Genomic DNA, 14,022 nt, shown 5'->3' on the forward strand with positions numbered 1-14,022 from the left:
ATTTGGATTTTTTATGAAGAAGTCATGGGCACTTGAAGTTGGACTTTTTCACATTCAATGCGTTTGGTCCAAAGTGACCTATAATGTTTTGCATTATCACATGTATTTCTTCTGAGATTTTGAAATTCTGCTCAACATAACATTTGAATTGGACATCGTAAGCTTTCCAATTCATTTGATCCCACCTCAAAATCATGAACAGTGAAGGAGTTATATCCTTGGGAAGTTGACCCAAAATTAGGGTTTCAGTCAAAATGACCTATAATGTCTTGGAATGGATGATGACCTTCCAAGCTTCAAACCAATTTTTAATGAACATGAGCGTTGTTCATATGGTTCTTAAGAACATTTTTTCTCTTGGGGTCATATCCATTTGACGAACACATAAAACGTTAGGTCTCAGTGTATTTCAAAAGAGTCAGATGAATTGACTGATCAACTTCTCAAGTCCAAACCTCATATCTTGATGAATTGATGATTGAGGTCACTCAAATAAGTTCAAATATTCATGAAATGATGAATTAAAGAACTTCCCTTGATTGTATTAGACCATGGGTTGAGGTTGCTTCATGAGCATGGCACAGTTGATGAACGGATGAATTAGGGTTTCCTTGGGAAACAAGCCTCAAACCCTTTGATTTGTTTTGATCAAAATGATGAATTGAGATACTTGGGAGGTATATTTGATGGATGAGAGCTTTGGGAACCATTTCCATGCTTGCCTTCATTTCCTCTTGACGATATCAATGCACATAGGATCTCCTAGAAGCTTTTAGACCTTGTGGTTTTTCAAGCTACAAACAAGAGATGTTAGTGACATATTTTTGTGCTTTTGGTTAGTAAATAAAATGAGAAAAGAAATAATATACAATTCAAGCATGCTTCGTGATCTCAAACCAACTCACAAGAGATCCCACCCAAAGAAAAAGGGGCCAAGATGCTTATGATCCTTGAGACCATGCAAATGCAATGTTATGATGCCATGAGGGATCTTAGGGTCAAAATTAGGGTCTTACAGATGCCCCTATTTAAGTTCATTCTAGCCGGAGATATGAAGGTTAAAATCTTCGTCTCGACGAGGTAGAATGACCTTAAATAATAACAAAGAGACGAATTTTGGTCCCTAAGAGACCTCATGATGCAAATGTATGTATGCAAAAGGTAATACTCTATGGAGTTATGTGTCCACAAAGAGAAAGAAATCAGGAGAAACTGATAATCCATACTGAGTAACACACTCAATGGGGCAGAGACTCTGGGGATTCTTAATGGGATAAGAAAGGGAATAAAATGCGTGAGCAGGTTACGACTTAAGACTTGCTGAGACACGAGAGGAATTCCATGAAAATAAATCAATGGGAAGACTCGAGCTGACTCAGAGATGCATGCATTAGGGAAAGTGCCAATACATCCAAAACTATCCATAAAGGATACTTCAGATGAAAATTCGGACTCAGGTGGGGAATTCTACTCGGAAATATCCAACAGGACTTATTTGAGGAAACAACAAGATAAGGTATTATCGGTTACTGGGTAATAAGCTCAAGGAGACATGTGATCATAACACCAGTATAAGGGTGAGAGAACAACACACTCGGGGAGAATGAATATCTAAAACCGGTATGAGGGTGAGAGATATCAAACATCCAAAATCATCTGAGGAAGACCTTGAAAGGGTATGTTTTAACTCAGGAAATCTGACTCCAGAGGAATAAAAAGTCATAATAAGGAGCAGAAAGGAGGGAACACCAGGGATGCCGGTTACTGGGCATATAATAGGTGACCGACCAAGGCGTGAATTGGGGGATATTTCGAAGACACTCATCATCCTAAAGGAGGGATAAAAAGCAAACTGAAATACAGGATTGGCATTCGACTCCGCAAAGGGGATACAAATCTTACTCGACTGGGGAAGAACAAAAGACTTCGACCAAAGAGCGCATGAAATATATTATCTATTACTGTCAGAACGTAGATAACATACTCGCATGGAAGATTATCCACAACCGGTTACTGGGTTAATAAGGATAAATCGACCGAAAGGAAAGAACATCGGGATACTGGAGAAGCAACTCCAGCTGGGGACAGGATCAACACACAGATACATCCGCCATAGAAGCAACTCTATGGGGAACAACCACCAATCAGAAGGCTCCAATGTCACCACATCTCTTTTACTGCTGAAGAAATCAACATCTGCCGAGGCGGAAAGGACACTACTCCCCTGAGGAAGGATAAACATCTTCATCAATCACTCTGCTCGGGAGGAAACAACAAACGGGTTCTGATCAGACAATTCCACTAGGGAAGTACTGCTAATGACCGCATAGGCAACTGCTGGAGATATCTTGATGGTGACCATACTGGGGAGTAAGGGTGGGATCAACCCTGCTGAGGATGGTCGAGGAGCAAAATTGATGGAGATCCAAAGTAGACAAATCCACAGAGGAAAAGATACAAACAAAGTTTGATGACGGATCCGCTCATGCAGGGGATTTCTTGCTCACTCTGAGGGGAATTTCTTTCTTGAAATGAGGGAAATACTAACTCCTTCAAAAAGATTAGCATATTCAATTTATCAATCTATAAGGGATTTTAGGTCAATCCTCATAAGGGATGACAACCATATAATTGATAACACAAATGCTAAATATGGACTCAATCTGGATCTAGAAGATCGAGATCACCCAAAACTCCCAAACTCTCTGGGATTTGGTGTGATGTACAACTTTCTTCTGTGTCTGCGGAGGAGATAGCCTGGAAGATAAATGAAGAGGATACGAGTATGCCGGGAATATGAGCCAATGTCCTACCCTTTTGGGAATCATACCATCCTTGGGAGAGCACTGAAGACATCCCAAGTATCCTTTTGTTATTGTGAATGTTCACTTTGTTTAAAAATAATTTATGACAATTTTATTGATTTAAAAACAATGATATTTATCAATTAAAACATGCAAAATATTTGTTGCATAGAAACAAATAAGAGTGCAAAGATTTGGATAAAGGCTCAAATTTATTTGATGGAATGGTAGTCCGCAAATGGCAAGACTCCATGGATCTTTACAAATTTGAAATTGGTGATATATATTGGAGAAAGGGCTACATTGAACATAATGACCATTTCTTCACCAACTCCGAATCCGATGTATTTGAAGCTTCAGTTGATGATGACTGAGCGAGAATCTTTGATAGATGACAACTTGTAGAACAAAGTCTTGCTAGGATGCAGTTACTTGCCAAATCCTTAATTTTTGCCTAGATTGCCCCAGGGTAATGTGCTCAATCTAGCGGGATATTTATTTTTTATGACTCTCACTTTTTCCTGGATTGCCCTTTCGGGTTTTCAATCCACCGAGACGCTCATTTTTGCCTAATCCGCCCTTTTGGGTTTTCAACTTAGCAAGCTATTCTGTTTTTATTTTAGGCGAAGTATTTCTTGACTGCATCTGAATTCACAGGACGAGTGAAATCCTCTCCATCCATAGTTGTAAGTATCAAAGCACCTCCTGAAAAGGCTCTTTTAACAACATATGGACCTTCATAGTTTGGAGTCCACTTGCCCCTGGAATCGGGCGCGAAAGACAAAACTTTCTTGAGCACGAGGTCACCTTCTCGGAACACACGAGGCTTGACTTTCCTATCAAAGGATTTCTTCATCCTTTGCGGATATAACTGACCATGGCACATGGCAATCAATCTCTTCTCTTCTATGAAATTCAGTTGATCATAACGACTCTGAACCCATTCAACATCAGTCAACTTGGCTTCCATCAAGACTCTCATTGATGGGATCTCCACCTCTATTGGGAGCACAACCTCCATGCTGTAAATAAGAGAGAAAGGGGTTTCCCCTGTAGAAGTGCGGACAAATGTACGATACCCATGCAATGCAAATGGCAGCATCTCATGCCAATTTTTGTACATAACAACCATCTTCTGGACAATATTCTTGATATTCTTATTAACAGCTTCAACAGCCCCATTCATTTTAGGTCTGTAAGGAGAAGAATTATGATGTGCAATCTTGAACTCGTTACACAGCTCTTTCATCATCTTGTTGTTCAAGTTAGATCCATTATCAGTAATGATCTTATCTGGCACACCATAACGGCATATGAGTTGATTCTTGATAAACTTCACAACCACTTGCCTGGTCACGTTTGCGTATGACGCCACTTCCACCCACTTGGTGAAGTAATCAATTGCTACGAGAATAAATTTGTGACAATTGGATGCTTTCGGCTCTATCATGCCAATCATGTCAATTCCCCACATGGAGAAAGGCCATGGTGATGAAATCACATTCAGAAGTGTCAGGGGAATATGAATCTTATCCGCATAAATTTAACACTTATGGCATTTCTTCACATATTTGCAGCAGTCAGACTCCATTGTCAACCAATAATAGCCTGCTCTCAACATATTTCTAGCCATGGCATGTCCATTGGAATGAGTACCAAATGAACTCTAATGGACCTCAGTCATTAACAGGTCGGCTTCGTGTCTATCCACGCATCTGAGCAGAACCATGTCAAAATTCCTTTTGTAAAGCACATCGCGATTGAGGTAGAAACTTCCTGATAATCTCCTCAAAGTTTTCCTATCTTTCAAAGATGCCCCAGGGGGGTAAATATGGCTTTGAAGAAAACACTTGATGTCATAATACCATGGCTTATCATCTTGCACCTCTTCTACTGCAAACACATGAGCTGGTATGTCCAAGCGCATCACAGTGATATTGGGAACCTCATTCCATAGTCTAACCACAATCACTGAAGCAAGTGTAGCAAGTGCATCTGCCATCCGGTTCTTATCTCGAGGAATATAATGAAAGTCAACCTCAGTAAAGAATGTTGAAATCCTCCTCGCATAATCTCTATATGGGATGAGGCCAGGCTGATTCGTCTCCCATTCACCCTTTATCTGATTAACAACAAGGGCCGAATCACCATAAACATCAAGATGCTTGATCCTAAGATCAATACACTCTTCTAATCCAATAATACAGGCCTCATACTCAGCCATGTTATTCGTGCATTTGAAAGTTAGCCTTGCTGTAAAAGGAAAATGTGTGCCCTGAGGAGTAATAATCATTGCCCCAATACCATTTCCATATTGATTTATAGCCCCATCAAACACCATGCTCCATCGGGAACCAGGCTACGGTCCTTCATCGAGCGTAGGCTCATCGCAATCTTTCATTTTCAAATACAGAATCTCCTCATCTGGGAAGTCATACTGAACTGACTGATAATCCTCAATTGGTTGATGTGCCAAGTGGTCATCCAAGATACTACCTTTTATAGCCTTCTGAGCTCGAAACTCAATATCATACTCAGATAATAACATCTGCCAATGGGCAATCCTCCTGCTTAGAGCAGGCTTCTCAAAGATATACTTGATTGGATCCATTTTGGATATCAACCAAGTCGTATGATTCAACATATACTGGCGTAAGCGCTTAGCAGCCCAAGCCAAAGCACAACATGTTTTCTCAAGCATCGAGTATCGAGACTCACACTCGATGAACTTCTTACTCAGGTAGTAGATAGCATATTCTTTCTTCCCTATTTCATCTTGCTGACCAAGGACACAAGCCATTGAGTCTTCAAGAACCGTCAGGTACATATTCAAGGGTCTCCCTTCCACAGGTGGAGATAGAATCAGAGGCTCAGATAGATACTCTTTAATACTGTTAAAGGCTTTTTGGCAATCCTCGGTCCAATCATGAGCCTGATCTTTCAGAAGGAGCTTGAATATCGGCGCACATGTGGAAGTCATGTGGGATATGAATCTGGAAATATAATTCAAGCGGCCAAGAAAACCTCGGACTTGCTTCTCAGTTTTGGGTGCAGGCATCTCTTGTATTGCTTTGACCTTGGCAGGATCAACTTCAATACCTCTCTCGCTGACAATAAATCCTAATAACTTGCCGAAACGGACTCCAAATGTACACTTGTTAGGATTCAGACGAAGTTTATACTTCCTCAAACGCTGAAAAAGCTTCAACAGGTGCTCAACATGTTCAACTTCCGTTCTCGACTTTGCAATCATATCGACAACATACACCTCGATCTCCTTGTGCATCATATCATGAAACAAAGTAGTCATAGCTCGTTGATACGTGGCTCCGACGTTCTTCAAACCGAAGGGTATCACTCAATAACAGAATGTTCCCCAAGGTGTGGTGAATGGTGTCTTCTCCATATCCTCGGGTGCCATCTTAATCTGATTATATCCGGAAAATTCGTCCATAAACGAGAAGACGTTGAATTTAGATGTATTATCTACCAACATATCAATATGTGGTAGAGGGAAATCATCCTTCGGACTAGCTTTATTCAAGTCTCTATTGTCCACCCACATTCAGACTTTTCCATCTTTCTTAGGCACGGGCACAATATTGGCCACCCATTGAGGATATGTAGAAGTCACCAGAAACGCCGCATCAATTTGCTTCTGAACTTCCTCTTTAATCTTCACTGCCACATCAGGATGAGTTTTTCTGAGCTTCTGCTTCACAGGCACGCACTCAGGCTTCAAAGGCAGGAAATGTTGCACGATATCAGTATCCAGACCAGGCATGTCTTCATATGACTAGGCAAAGACGTCTACGTATTCTCGTAGCAACTCAATCAACCCCTTCTTAAGAGATTCTTTTAGGAGTTCCCCAATCTTCACTTCTCGCACACAATCCATAGACCCCAAGTTGACTGTTTCCAGATTCTCAAGATGCGGCTGAATGATCTTCTCTTCGTGCTCAAGCGGACGGGTGATCTTGTCAGGAATCTCTTCAACATCATATTCTTCGGCCTCAAATACAGGGAACTCAAAGTTGGGGGATGGTGTTGGATCATTATGTTCAATGGGTTTGATCAACCTGCATAATGATTTTGGATATAAAGAGATTTTAGAATTCAAACAAGGCAAATCATTATGCAGATGAAAAGATTGATTTTATTCTATTTTTTAGGGTTTTATGTGATCACCAATTTCATACAAAAGCGAAAAGGGAAAATAATTGGAAAAATAAACATTTAGCATGAATTTATTGAATGAAAATATCATTGTATTTATTAGCCAACAATGTCATCACCTCTCCTTTTGGCATGGAAGAAGGGTTTTTAAACACAATGAACATTCCTTTGACTTATGGATAACTGTTGGAACATCAACAACGACCCAATTATTGCAGACCCCTCCAGGGAAGACAAAGTTGCCAGAATCTTCCTTTGCGTCCTCTTCCATAATAGCAGCAACTTCCTCATCTTGACCAGTGTGGATGAATCCACCACTCTTGAACAACCCATGCTTGTTGAAAACGCTAGAAGAATACACTATGCCAGCCCGGGATTTGTTTTCTTCCAACTTGATCATTTGCGCCAATCCAGTAATTGTACCATGCTCAATGGCCAACTTAGCATCATTATAGGATGCAAATGAAGAAGTTCCTTTCTTAGTAGGCTCCACAATAGATAAAGCTTGGAACGGAGTTCCAACTTCATCCTCAACATCTATGTAAGAAAAGGAAGACAAATGGCTAACCAGGAGAGCCTTTTCTCCCCCTATCACCACAAGCTTCTTGTTTTTGACAAACTTCAATTTCTGGTGTAGGGTGGATGTCACGGCGCATGCCTCGTGAATCCATGGTCTTCCCAACAGAAAGCTATATGATGGGTGAATATCCATGACCTGAAAGGTGATCTGGAAATCACTTGGTCCAATCTTGACTGGGAGCTCAACCTCTCCAATCACAGTTTTACGGGACCCATCAAAAGCTTTAACCACTACTCCACTATGCCTCATGGGAGGCCCTTGATATGACAATTTAGCAAGAGTTGACTTTGGCAACACATTCAGCGATGATCCAATGTCCACAGCACATTGGACATGGCATCAACCTTGTAGCTCATGGATATGTGTAGTGCCAAATTGTGGTCTCTTCCCTCCTCGGGGAGATGAACATCACAAAAACTCAAATTTTTACAAGCGGTGATGTTTGCAACAATAATGTCAAATTGTTCTATTATGACGTCATGATCTACATACGCCACATCCAACACCTTCTGCAGAGCTTCTCAGTGTGATTCTGAATTCATCAACAAAGATAATACAGAGATCTTTGATGGCGTCTGTAGAAGTTAATCTAGAACATTATACTCACTCCTTTTGATGAGCCTCAGCATCTCATCACAGTCTTCTTTCATATTGCCACTCTGGCCAGCAGAGACAGGATTTTTTACAACAGAGGCAGGTTTAACAGCAACAAGTGCCGGATTCGGAGCATTCACAGTAGTCCCAACCGGGCGTTCAGCATAATCGACAACATCAACCCTTCGAACATCAGCTTGGGGTTTCGGCAGAGCCGGGAAAACACGACCGCTATGGGTCAGGCCGCTGACGTCGGCAATATTAACAACAGAAGTAGAGGGCAGAGGCACCTCCTTCCCATCCTCCAATGCCGCAACATTGTAGTGATAGGGAACCGCCTTATCAGAAGAGTATGGCACATGGCCAACTGGTTTAATAATCAAAGAGGGAGAAGCCTTCTGCTTGCTGCCATCATACTTGATGACAACGGGGTCAGGGATCCGAAATACCGGAGATATTACATTGACTTCATCATCATCCTCATCAACATTTCGATTCTGAAGTATCTCAATGACTCTTTCATCCAACATTTCTTTAACGTCTTTGCGGACTTGGCGACATCCTCTTTGATTGAAAGTGAAAACTCGACATCTGTCGTGGTCATGCTCATAATGATTGTACTCACACAACAGTCTATGCATCTCGACCAGAGATTGTCGAATATGGCTGACATATTTCACTTTGTATTTACCAGGGCAGCCCTGGACCATGTTGACGGAGGATTTCCCATGCTCGGGCAATGGGTTCTTCTTAACATTAGGACCTACGTCCTCGAAACACAGAATACCACATCTCACAAGGTGTTGAACCTTGGTCTTCAGTGGGTAACAGTTTTTCACGTCATGTCCGGGAGCACCAGAATGATAAACACAGTGTAGCTCAGGCTTATACCACCACTGAGGGTTGGTAGGTATAGCCGGTGTGTCTCGTGGAGTAATCAATTTCCTCTATATCAAAGAGGGATATAATTCGGCATAGGTCATGGGAATAGGATCGAAGGTGACCCTCTTCCTCTCATAGCTTGTACTGGCTTAATTATTGTTTCGAGGCTGGTAGGCCTGCTGTTGAGGACGGTGTTGTTGTTGTTGATATTGCGGATGTTGCTGTTGTTGATTATTATGGTGATGTTGATATTGCTGATTCTCTCTGAAAACAGGTGCTATGTAAGCCACCTGATGCTGGTTACCGGCAGGACGCATGGTCTTCCTCCTTACTAAGGGTCTTCTAGGTTTAATATGGGAGGTCACAGCATGTGCCTCGCTATCTTTCTTCTTTCCAAACGTCCCATACCATTTAGCAGAAGAGCCTTCTTCTCTGGTCAGGCGCCCTTCCCTGACTCGTTCTTCCAGACGCATCCCCATGTTCACCATCTCGGTGAAATCAGAAGGAGCATTGGCAATCATCCTCTCATAATAAAATGAGCTCAAGGTCTTCAGAAAGGTCTTGGTCATTTCTTTCTCTTCCAACGGGGGCACAATCTGTGCTGCTAATTCTCGCCACCTCTGGGCGTACTCTTTAAAAGTTTCCTTGTCCTTCTGGGACATGACTCTCAATTGATCCCTATCGGGAGCCATATCCACGTTATATTTGTATTGCTTGACGAAGGCCTCGCCAAGGTCATTGAAGGATCAGATGTTCGCGTTGTCCAAGCCCATATACCATCTTAGGGAAGCACCAGACAAACTGTCATGGAAGTAATGAATGAAGAGTTGATCGTTGTCGGTCTGAGTCAACATCTTCCTAGCATACATAACCAGGTTGCTGAGAGGGCAAGTATTTCCCTTGTACTTTTCAAAGTCAGACACTTTGAATTTTACAGGGATTTTGAGGTTTGGGACCAAGCAGAGTTCAGCAGCAGACTTGCCGAAGAGGTCCTTTCCTCTGAGAGTTTTCAATTCCTTGCTAAGCTCAAGAAATTGATCATTCATAGTATCCATCTTTTCATAGATATTTGGGCCCTCAGACGACTCAGAATGGTAGCTGGTGTCGTCTACTCTAGGCATAGTATGCACGACAGGAGGTGGGACGGCGAGGATCGGGCTAGATGCCGACAAAGAAGCAAAGGTGGGTGCAGGACCCTCAGGCATGAAGTTGGGAGGCATCCCCCACGGAAACCCGGCTGGCATAGATGTTGGTGCAAAGTGGGCGCTGGCCGCAGGTACGGTTGAAGAGGCAATCTCAGAGATGACTTTCTTATGGGGAGGAGTTGAAGGCGTCGGAGACGACTGGCTCTGGGCAGCCATGAATGACTCCATCAGGGCAGTCAATTTGGCTGCTTCCTCCTTGAGTTCACAGTTCTCTTGCTCCAAATGATCCATTAGTCTTGATGCGTTGGCTCGGGTGTAGTACCGGTTGTCGCATCCGCGAAAAACAACCGGCGGGCTGAAACAAAAACAACACAGAGCCGCCACTGCGCGTTATTTATCCCAAGATAGGGAATGGAAACGCTCAGAGAAACCTGGAAAGGAAATGGTCTCGCGACCAAAGAGAAAGGGTAAGGGAGTCGGTTACGCAAGGGGAAGGTATTAGCACCCCTCACGTCCGTCGTACTCGACGGGATCCACGTTCTAAGAAAAGAAAAGGTTGCTAAAACATCACACACACACACCGAAGACAACACAGGTGGGGTTAAGGGGAAGAGAGCTCGATAGGACGTCGCATCCTATGCCTACGTATCTCGTCTGGAACGAGAATCAGAGCTGCCGTAGTTCGGCTCACGCACGCCAAACAAGCAAACACAAACACAAGCAAACATGGAGCCTGAATGCCAATCACTGGACTTACATCAGCATCCGAACCAAAACGCACACCAGAAGGCAAACGTGGAGCCCGAAAGCCAATCACTGGACTTACATCGGCATCCGAACCAAACAAACACAATCAGATAACAAGTAAACACACGCAAAGAAGAAAAAAGGTTGCCCGGAGAGGTCTCGCACGACCTCCTGCCTACATACCTCGTCTGGAACGAGGATCAGGGCGATGTAGTTCCCCCTCAAGGGAAAGAAAATCTAGCCAGAAACCAAGGGAAGACACACTACCAGGGAGCTGGACTCGAGCCTAGTGTTGTCATGCATCATTGCCCTACGTTGAGGTTTCTACCTACTTGCACAACTGCAAGCTAATCCTATCCAGGAAGAAAGCAAGCATACAAGCATACAAGCAAACATAGCAAACAAATATTCACAAAGCACACACTATAGCCAATCAAGTGAGGCTCAAACAATGGGTTTGACTGCCGAAGCAAGTCATCTGTACATGGGTAGTATTCGCTCTTAACCTTGCCATTGCGAGGCTAAGGTGAAGCAGATGAAAGGTAAGTGAAGATTAGACTTCATAGCTCTTATCCCTGACCAGGGAGAGCTTCAGACAAAGGAGCGTGGGTCCAGAATGGAGGGACCCTTCTACGCTCAAAGACTCTGACTCGATTGTGCAACAGCACAAGATCTTGGGTTTGTGTCCCAATGCATCAACACACAGCCGTGTGAGCAGGGGACGACTCACAGAATAGTGGGGGATAGATTGCATATCCCTTTGATCCACCAATTGCCTCATAGAGGTCTTTACCTGCTTGGGCACAAATGTAAACAACCACAAACATCGCCTCTTAAGGAGGACTTCAGACAGTTGCCTGGCCAAGTAACAGGCCAGGTCTTCCAGACTACATGAAGAATAGAAGTCCTACCTCAAGTGGTTTAAAAACCAAGCAGCAGCAAGCAAGTTCTTAAATAACTGTAAGCGACTAAATGTACCTGAAATCAATCAAGTATCATCAGTACTCAGACAAACCAACAGTAAACAGCAAATGTTAATCTATACAGACAACACAAGTTAATGCACATAAGTGAAAACTATAAGCTCAAGCCCAAGCTTCACAACCTACAAAACAAAGACATGTTAGTGGACAACATCAAACAAATTCAATTTTCACTTTTCAATTTCCTTTTTAAGCCTTTTGCACTTTTAACCTGAAAATCCACACCAAATGTGAGAAACTAGACCACTAGGCCAAGCCTAGGGTCCAAAAGTGAGAAAAATATCTAAACAGCAAGCAATACCAATCCAAAATCAACTTAAAACAATTCAAAAGCAAATGCAATTGGTCCCATGCTCATATCCTTTACCATATTCATTTCATGCACAATTTAGTACAAACTAGGTCAAATACAACACCAAAAATCCAAACAGAATGACTTCAATCAAAAGCATACCAAAACAACTCCAAAAATCCTCAAATAATTCATACCTAAACAGGACACATTCAAGGTATAGCATGTCAATTTTCAGCTCAATTGGACAAAAGGAACTAGGTCAATGAAAATCAAGAAATCCAGACACAATTATTCAAGCCAATTCATAGCATCAACACATGCATTCACTTCAAAAATTCACAAAACAGTGAGAACAATTAAGAAATGAATGGGACCAAAACTATGATGTCCTATAATGTGTCTACAATCAGCACACCAAATTTCACATTCATCCAAAACCATATGAGAATTTCACAAAGGATATACCAACATGTGTCACACAAGGTTGCACAATGAACACACAGTGAAGAAAATTATCAATCAATTTGAAAATGCAACCAAAAATCCCAGCAAAAATCACATGTTATCTTGACACATCAATAATCATACATGCAAAATTTCAATCCAATCCAACAATCATAGGTCATGCAAATAAATTCATGAAGTTGACCTAGCTAGGTGTGACACAAATTGTCACACCTAGATTCAAAAAATCATATCTCAATCACCAGGTATCCAAAATTCACAAACTCTACATGGAAATCACCATCAACATGTCCAGAATGAGCACAAAACATTTCAATCATTTCTTTAAATGTATGAGCATTTCATGAAGGTTTTGGCAAAGTGTATACAAAATGCACACATGAACAAAATCAATAGGCCAATCAAATTTCCACACGTGCAAAAATTTCACAAAAATCACCATAAAATTCTACACATTCTCATGAGCATGGCACAAAAAATCTCACTAAAATTGGATGTGTTTTGAGCTCTCTATGATTTTTTGAAGTTCATGGCATAAAAATGGAAAACAAATGAAAAAGAAATGAAATAAATCAATTAATTAATTCTGGCAATGGCAATTTCGTAATACTAAACCACTAATCCAAAACGACGTAGTTTGGTTTACATGCAGTGGCGCCTTCCTATTGGTTAAAACCGGCGGTAAACAAGATTCAAACGGCCAGGCAAAAGGAACGGACCAAACAAGCTAATTTTCCAGAACATCATCGTTCTTCATCAACATCACCAGAAATCAATATCCACAAATCTCAATGAAAATTAACAAATAAGTAACCATTGGAAAGGTCTAAGTGCCAGGATCATGGATACGTAACCTAAATTGCCTAATCCTCACTGTAGCTCACGGATCGAGCGAAAACGCAAACATGCATCAATCTTCCAAACACGATTACACATTCAATAGTTCACCAAATCAAAAACCAAACCTAGCATGTTGATCTACGTTGCAAGCTCTTCAAAACGCACATGATAATTAAAGGAATGGTAAGATTCGAAAACTTACCAATTGATGAAGGCAGCGGTGATTCGCGATGATTCACGATGTAATTCTCTAAAACAGGTGAAGAAGAAGCTTCAGGAAGGAGAATGCAACAGCTAGCTTGATCCAATGTTGCTCCTAGTGCAAGAAATTTCCATTTGCCATTGTTGAGTCAAAGAGGAACAGTGGAGATTCGTGAGGATTTTGGCAACAATTCCTCAAAACAGTCCAAGAGGAAGATGATTGGAGGAGGAAGCAAAAAGAAAATCGTGAATTGGTGAAGAATTGGAAGAGTTTGGATCCAAAATGCTTGATGAATGTTCTTGAGCTTTG

This window comes from Lathyrus oleraceus, chromosome 6 (genome assembly GCF_024323335.1).
Source record: "Lathyrus oleraceus cultivar Zhongwan6 chromosome 6, CAAS_Psat_ZW6_1.0, whole genome shotgun sequence".
NCBI classification, from domain to species: domain Eukaryota; kingdom Viridiplantae; phylum Streptophyta; class Magnoliopsida; order Fabales; family Fabaceae; genus Lathyrus; species Lathyrus oleraceus.